Source organism: Pseudonaja textilis, chromosome Z, assembly GCF_049901715.1.
Source record: "Pseudonaja textilis isolate UNSWEBS1 chromosome Z, rPseTex1.2, whole genome shotgun sequence".
Classification (NCBI taxonomy): Eukaryota; Metazoa; Chordata; class Lepidosauria; order Squamata; family Elapidae; genus Pseudonaja; species Pseudonaja textilis.
Window position 1 is genome coordinate 65,504,331 of NC_142008.1, and position 8,353 is coordinate 65,512,683.

The 8,353-nt window shown below is 33.6% G+C and overlaps 1 pseudogene; it reads left to right on the forward strand.

Moving 5' to 3' along the window:
- The first annotated feature begins 4,838 nt into the window (after positions 1–4,838).
- LOC148124050 (E3 SUMO-protein ligase KIAA1586 pseudogene) lies at positions 4,839–6,103 on the forward strand (annotated as a pseudogene).
- Positions 6,104–8,353: the final 2,250 nt, after the last annotated feature.

Below are 8,353 nucleotides of genomic sequence, written 5' to 3' on the forward strand. Positions count from 1 at the left end.
ATTTTTTTGTTTATTATTTGTTAAATTTTTAACTAGCATTTTAGTTTTTTCCTTATTAATTTTTAATCCTGCTAATTTACCAAATTTATCTATTTCATTTAGTAAAGCTGGTCCTGAGTCTATTGGATCTTCTATAACAAAAACCATATCATCTGCAAAAGCCTGTAATTTATACTCTTGACTTTTAATTTAGAGTTCCTTTAATTTTTTTATTTGATCTAATTCTATCCAACAAAGTTTCTAAAATTGTTATGAAAAGCAGAGGTAAAAGAGGGCATCCTGTCTGACACCCTTCCTTATCTTTAATGATTTAGTAATCTCTCCATTTAATAATACATTAGCTTTTTGTGTGGCATAAATTGCATTTAACATTTTTACAAAATTAGCTGCAAAGTCCATCAAGTTAATCTGCTTCTTCATAAAGTCCCAATTTAAGTTGTTGAAAGCCTTTTGCATATCCAGGAAGACCAAGGCCACTTGGATTCCTGGATGTTTTTCATAATATTCTAATATGTCTATTATTATTCTTGTATTATATCTAATCTGCCTCGTGGGAAGAAAACCACTTTGATCCGAATGGATTTTGTTACTAAGTACTTTCTTTAATCTTTCCGCCATCACCGCCATAAAAATTTATAATCTGAATTTAAAAGGGATATTGGTCTATAATTCTTTATTTGCTTAGCATCTGTACCCTCTTTCGGAATCAATGTAAGCTTCCTTCTATGATTCTGGAATTTTAGCTTCCAGTAATACCTCATTGGAGACATCTAACAGCATATTCTCTAATATAATTCAGCCTATCTTTTTATATGTCATTTGGTAGCCCATCTGGATCTGTGTTTTGTTTCTTTTTTGTTTTTGAATCGCCGCCTTTAGTTCATCTAAGGTTTCTTTATTAAGCAGCTCTTTTTTATCATCCGATAATGGATACAGGATTCCTTCTTTCAAATATTCTTCTATTTTATTTAAATCAACTTCCTCTTGTTTATAAAGATCCTCAAAGTATTCTCTTACAATTTCCTTTTTTTTCTCCAGATCCGTCTCTATTATTCCATTTTTATCCTCTAGTTGATATATTGTTATTTTCTGATTTTCTTTCTTAATTTATAAGCTGGCCACCTACCAGATTTATTTGCATGTTCAAAATAATTTTGTTTTGTATATAGTAATTTTTTAATTAATTCCTCTTGGTCCAAAATATTCATTTCATGTTTAACTAACGCTAATTCATTTCTAATTTGCTCGTCCCCCAGGGTTTCCATTGGCTTATTTTCCATTTTCTCTATTCTTTTTATTAGAGCTTTCTGTTTTCCCTCTCTTTCTTTATTTCTATTTGCTATAAAAGCTATCGATATTCCCCTTAAATATGCCTTCATTGTATCCCATAGATTCTGCAATGAGGTATCCTGGTTTTATTAAATTTAAAGAGACTGGTCAGTTCTTCCCTAACTTTTTGAATATATTCTTCTTCCTTCAATAATTGCGAATTGAGTGTCCATCTACCTTTTTTATAGAGATGATTTTTCCAGATTATCTGTACTGAGTTATGATCTGCCCACGTATTGGCCAAAATCTTTATATCCTGGATCTCCTTACATAACTCACTATTTACTCTGGCCATATCTATCCTGGACCATGATTTGTGTGGGCTGGAATAGAAAGTGAACTGTGATATTTCTGGGTTCCTCTTCCTCCACACATCCACAAGTTCTAATTCTTCAACCATCTCTAAAAATTTCTTAGGCAATGTATTCCATTTCTTATATTGTCTTTGTTCACCGGCATAATCTTGCCTATTGTTTGTTATTGCGTTATAATTATAATTTATAATCTAAATAAAAATTCTTGAGTGGCCAAATTATATTAATTTCTCAAATAAAGTTTTGTAAAATTCACTTTGATTTTTATTGGGGGCATATATCCCCACTAATAATGTCTTTTTATTTTGTATTACTACCTCTACCATTACTATTCTTCCCAATTCATCTTTATAAATCAATTTTGAGTCTATGTCCTCTTCTCTATCTTTATATTTTATTCCTTCATCTCTCATAACTCTATAAATTATATCTTTCACTCACCTCCTTGCAAATCTAATATGCACTTCTCAGGGGAGTCTGTGCCATCTCATGTAGCTCGTGTACACTCTGTATGCATCGTTCAACTCATTCACCATCTTGTTGTTATCTTTATTCAAAAGCTCTGCCAATATCTCCGCCATCACCAATGGTAAATTCTCTCCCCTCTCCTCCTCTACGTTCTGGAATCTGAGATAATAGGAGGCCTTATCCATCTCGAGATGAGTCAGGGTCTCATTTGTCTCTGTATTCTGTTTCATAATTTTTTGTTCTATGCCTTCCAACTTCTTTTCCATTTGATCAGCAATTTTTTTAATTTCTTTAATCTTCTCTTCATTTATTTTAATCAATTCCTATATCTGGCCTATCTTTCCATCCAAATTCTTAACTTCGCTTCTCATTTCTCCTAACTAATTTTTTAATTCTTCTTTCATTGTTTCTCTTTCTGCTTTACTTTTCGTATGATTTTTAGACATCGACTCCTGCATTGCCAGCATCGTACTTTGAATAGTTAGTAATATAGTTTGAACTGATTGCATGTTAGTTTGGGCTGTAGATTTTTCTGGCGCCAACATCCCTTCAATCATTTTTTGAGTCAGTGTTACTGTGGGAGTAGATGGTGTTGCTGTTGGTACCAATTTTCTTCCTGTTTTTATAATGGTGGTAGTTGTACTACTCATAACTTTGATAATTCTTTGTTGTTCCTCCACTATCCTAAATATATTTTCCCAGGTCGTATTGCCAACTACCATCAACCTTATCCATATTTTACAATTTAATTTCCTCGGTTATCTAATATTTTATACTACTGTTTGTCTGCTTAATCTAATTTCCTAACATATTAGGTTAAGGCAATTATCATCAATTAATAATTCTGTATTCAGAACTCCAAGCCCACCTTAATTATTATCACTCTAAATGTTCCCCTCAACTTGTATTAATAAATTCAATAACTTATCAGTTCTTAAGTTGTTTAACAAATACAAAAATCACTCAGCTGTGCTTAGATATATAACTTATAACCCCAGTCACTTCTTTAAATTGCTTACTGTATTTCAGGTAATATTTCCCTAGATCTATAATAAAAGTTCAAAATTCAAATTAATACTTTTTATATTCCAGTAAATCACAATATCCAATATAAGGAGGATATGAGAAAGAGAGGGAGGAAACAATCAATTAACTTATCATTATATTAATCAGTATATTAAGTTCATTAATCTATATTCAATCAAATATATGTAAAGGGGAGCAGAAAAAGGAGATATAGAATATAATCCAAAGGTATTAAATATCACTTACTCAGGTTAAATCCTATTTCAAAATAACCAATCAATCTTATTTTCTTATTACTTAAATATATACCATAAATAAATATAAAGCAAAGCTATACCACTCCAATCAGTTCTAAGAGGGAAAAGGAAGAGAAAAAAAGAAGAAAAAGAAGAAAAAAAGCACTGGATGAGAAGAGGATTTACACTCTCCTACTTTCCTGTCGTTGCCTTGGTATTCTGGTTATACCCAATAATAAATTAAGGTCTCAGTTCTCAGTTCTAAAGTCACTTCAGCTGCCTTCCTCCACTCTCCCAGAATTGCCAGTCTCAATGGCCACCACCGCAAATTGCACTCTCTTTCCTCCACTCGATTTCAAAGTTCTTGTCCATCTATAAAGTAGTCTTCACGATTTGTTCATATGACTAGAAATAAAGAGTTTTCACCCACAATAATTGCTCTTTTCTCCTTTTCACTTTTCTATTTGGTAGTGAGTTTCACTTTATCTAGAGCTGAGGGTAAACAACTCAGTCCTGCCACCACTTTCGGCTTTCCCCCCTTCTGCATCAGAGTTTCAGGCACACACCAATTACTTTTCCAAACTATCCACTAGTTATAATCCAACACCAATTTTTGCCTCCAATATCTTTCCCGGACTCAAATTCGGTCTCTTCTCTCCGCTCCCTTCTTGAATTGGTTCCGTCATGTCTTCGGGCCAGCCTCAACAGGCTGACTTCTTTTGCCCTGAGCTTTGGGCTCCCTTCTTTACCTCCAAGATTGCAATTTCTCAGGCTCTGAGAGTTCTTCCTCACTTGGGTGATCCCACTAGGATCTAACCCCACCTCAAATGGTCGCCCATGAACAAAAACCCCAATGTAGGAGAGCGGAGCAGAATTCTCCTACCTTGCTATACCGCGATGTCACTGGAAGTCAGCCGAGAGTCCCTTGGTTTTATGCCCTCTGTTGGGATTTGAATTTGAGCTTGTATTCTGATTGGTTGTCAGAGTCCCATGGGGCCATGTAGGGGCAATTCTGTAGGCTGTCCTGAGTCCCAGACTTGGTTGCGCCTTGCTGGATGATGATATAATGAAAGGACTTTGGGCAATTCCTATTATAGCTCTACCTGGAGTAGATCTTTGTTATGTAAAATAGACTGGCCTAGGCCAGAGTAATGGTCCATTAGCAAAGGTGGGGGAACTGAGCTTTTGCCTCTCTGAGTTTCTACTTTTCTTTTTAGGGGAAATATTCTGCCTTTTAGTATTTCCTAAAATATTTCATTTTCCTGGGAGAGGGGTGGGTTTTAACTTCCAAAAATGAAAAACTGTATCTTTCTTATTTGTTGCATCCCCACCCTGATAAGAGTCTACATTGTTGGGTGAAAACAGAGATCCTTTCTGTTACCCTAGTCCTCAGCTTACAGTCATAATCAAGTCCAATGAAAGCACAAGATTGTTTTATGTCTTTTGCAGCAGTAGATAGGCAAGGATGAAAGGACAACAGAGTTTGACCACTTTCTTTGCCAAGAAACCAAGAATGGAACAATCAGAATCAGACACAATAGATCCACAACCATCAGGGTCACAAACACCACTGCTACTACTTGAAAGTGGAGAAAGCAGCAAATCAATCTCCAAAACTGAAAGTCTTCCTGATCTTCCAGACTGCTGGACATTGCAGCAATATAAAAGTTTTCAAAAAAAATGAGGGACTGAAAATTTCAAAGAAAAAATAAGGTTGCAAATACTGCGCAAAACATGACTTTGCAGTAGAGAAAGGTGTTCATGTGTCTAAGGAATGGAAACACTTCAAAATTGAGGTGGCAGGGACAACTAAAGAAGTTCACCAAGCTTCTCTTAGGAAAAAAATGAAAGAACATTTCACATCTAAAGCTCACACTATTTGCAGTGATAACTTAAAACAAGGGGAGCAGGATGCTATAACAAAATCAGTAGATAAGATGTCTGACAAATATTTATCTACTACTTGTAGAGTATTTTTGATAGCATACAGTCTGGCACAAAGATGTAAACCATTTTCAGACACAGAAGGACAGGTAGAATTGCAAACTGTAATGGGTGTAGAACTTGGAGTAGAATTGCATTCACAGTCAACTGCAGTTAAAATAGTTGATTTTATTGCAAAAGAAATTAAAACCAAAATGTTTACTAGCATTATTGAACATAACCTGAAAATATGTTTAATTATTGACGAAGCCTCAATGCTATCATGCAAACCAGTTGTGATAGTTTTCGTAAAAGTTGAGGATTCAGATAACCCACCAACAATTTTTGTTGAGCTTGCTGAATTGGAAAAACAAGATGCAGAGACAATATGTTTTTTAGTTTTGGAAAGTTTACATAATGTTGGGTTTACTACATCTGCAAAAAAATGTACTAGCATTTTGCTCTGATGGTGCCAGCGTTATGCTTGAAGGAAAATCTGGAGTGAACACTAGAATAGCAAAAGGCTTCCCTAACATTATAATATGGCACTGCTTAAACCATCACCTCCAACTTGTTTTAGATGACTCCATAAAGGACATTAAGCAACTGAATCATTTGAAAATATTTCTTGACAAGATACACAGTATTTTCCATAAATCCTGTAAGAGCCAAAATGAACTGTTTGAAATATCTGAACAACTTGGAACTGAAATATCTGAACAACTTGGAACTGAAATTGTAAAGATTGGTATAGTTTTGGGACCAAAATGGGCTGCCTGTAGTTTAAGGTCAACTCTAGCTGTGTGATGTGCTTATCCAGTGCTACATCAGTACTTTCATGCAAATGAAAAATACGCCGTTATGGCTGCCCGTCTTGAAAACATATATTTTTAAAACGATTTAGCATTGATGATCGATATTCTCAATGAAATATCTCTTCTGTCAAATGCACTGCAAGGAAGAAATACCGATACCATAAAGGCCAAAAAACTTATGCTGAGATCAACTAAAGCATTTGAAATGCTCCGACAGGTTGATGGATTAGTTACTTCAGAAATCTTCAAAAATATAAAATTTGTACAAAATCATCGATTTGTTGGACTTCCTTGGGAAAGACTCTTGTCATAAAACATTTTTTTAATATTTTATTTTTTATACATCTCTTCAAGTGGGCAACATGATTCCAGGTTACAACATTTATATACAGTCATAATTACATTTCCAACTTTCTTATCCAATTTCATATCAAATCATTATCTATTCCACTGATCTTTAAATAAGTTCTGTTGAGGTAATTCCCTGTTAGGAGAATGAGGGCATACAGGGAGATGTATCTGAGAGTAGTGTTTGAATAATACACACACAGCACATAGATACACTGTACAGTAAATGTAGGTTTTTACTTCCTGAAAGGTTTAAGCAAAGTCCAAAATAGGCAGTCCAAAGTCATTCACAGGTAAATCAGTCAGTTTTTCAATCGAGGGATAATCCAAATATCAAAGTCCAGTGTCAAAAACAGTTCAGTATCAGACTTACACCAAATCCAGGAATATCAGTCAATTAGGAAAAATGGAATGGCAATACTCTCCAACAGAAGGAAACAGAGATTGACTCACACTCTCTTCTGAGACTAAGACTAAGACAAACCAGGTTTCTGGCTCCATCTTATGGCCGTTTGAGAAAGCGCACCTAATTACAGTTTTGCATTTTCTTAAAGATACAGTTTTAAAATGTTTATCCTGGTTTATATATTTCTAACCCAAATAGCTGTTAGGTGACTCATATTCCTAACAAGTTCTTACTTCATATTTCAATTCAATATCAAAAACATTTCATCTTCACATATATTTTCCAGTCTTTATCCCCTATTATTTCCATTTTCAGCTTACCACCTATTTTATTTTACATTATTCATTATTATCTTAATTAACTTTCTCAAAGCGATATATAATAAACAAACAAAAAAGGGTAAAAATGAAATAAAACTAATATATTCAGGATCCACATTGTATATCCCCCAATCTATGATAAATCTTATATTTATTCCAGATATATTCATATAACCGTTTCATAATATAATACTCTCATTACAAATACTTTACTTTCCACTGTAATCCTTTCTGGTTTACCATATTCTCTATTTTCTCATATCCTTTATATAATCAATTGCATTTTCTATTTTATGTCTAATATAAAATGTATACAATAAAGAAAAAGAAAAAAGAGACAATTAAGTTTCCTTTTTGTTTCCATTTATCCAAGTTTAACATATAAAATTTTATTTAATTTTCATTACACCCTTTTTGGTCATAATAGCATTATTTTTTCTGGTTTACTGTATTCTCTGTTTTTGTAATATCATTTGAATAATCAATTATATTTTTAATGTACATGTATATAAAAAGGGTTTGATAATAATAAAACCATCTTAATTTCTTTTACTCTATCATCATTTTTCTCATGTATAATTATATAATAATCCTAAGGTAATTCCCAATAAGTTTTAAACTTCAAATCTCCCCGATCTATATTTCTAAAAAAACAAAAAATAAAATATATTTCCATTTGGCATCCCCCCCTTTATAATATCATTAACCCTTATCTCTAAATCTCTTGGCCTTATAGTTTCTTATAATTCTAACCAGCTTTCCTTTTTCTAAGTTTTCCCGGTCTTTCCTCTTGACTCCTCTTTTTCCCTCTAGTATTGTTTTTATTTTCATCTGCCAATCCCTTATTTTTTCCCCCACCCTTTCCTGTTCTCTCTTTTGAAGTTTCTTCTTATGCTGTTTCTTCTTCTTCTGTTTAGTCTTGGGTGTGTTTTCCCTTTTATTTATAACATCTATCATCAGTGTCTTGATTTTGATTCCTTTCATGTCTTTTTGCAATGTCCCTTGTTCTTTGTGCTCTTCTAAGCTGCTTTCCTCTTCTTTTAACTCCTCCTCCTTGAATTTTCTTTGTTCTTCTGTGAACTGCATCGCCATTAATTTTTCTGCCAGTATGTCCAATAATTCCATTCTTTCTTTTAATATTCCTCTCAAAGTTTGCAGTTCTGACTTG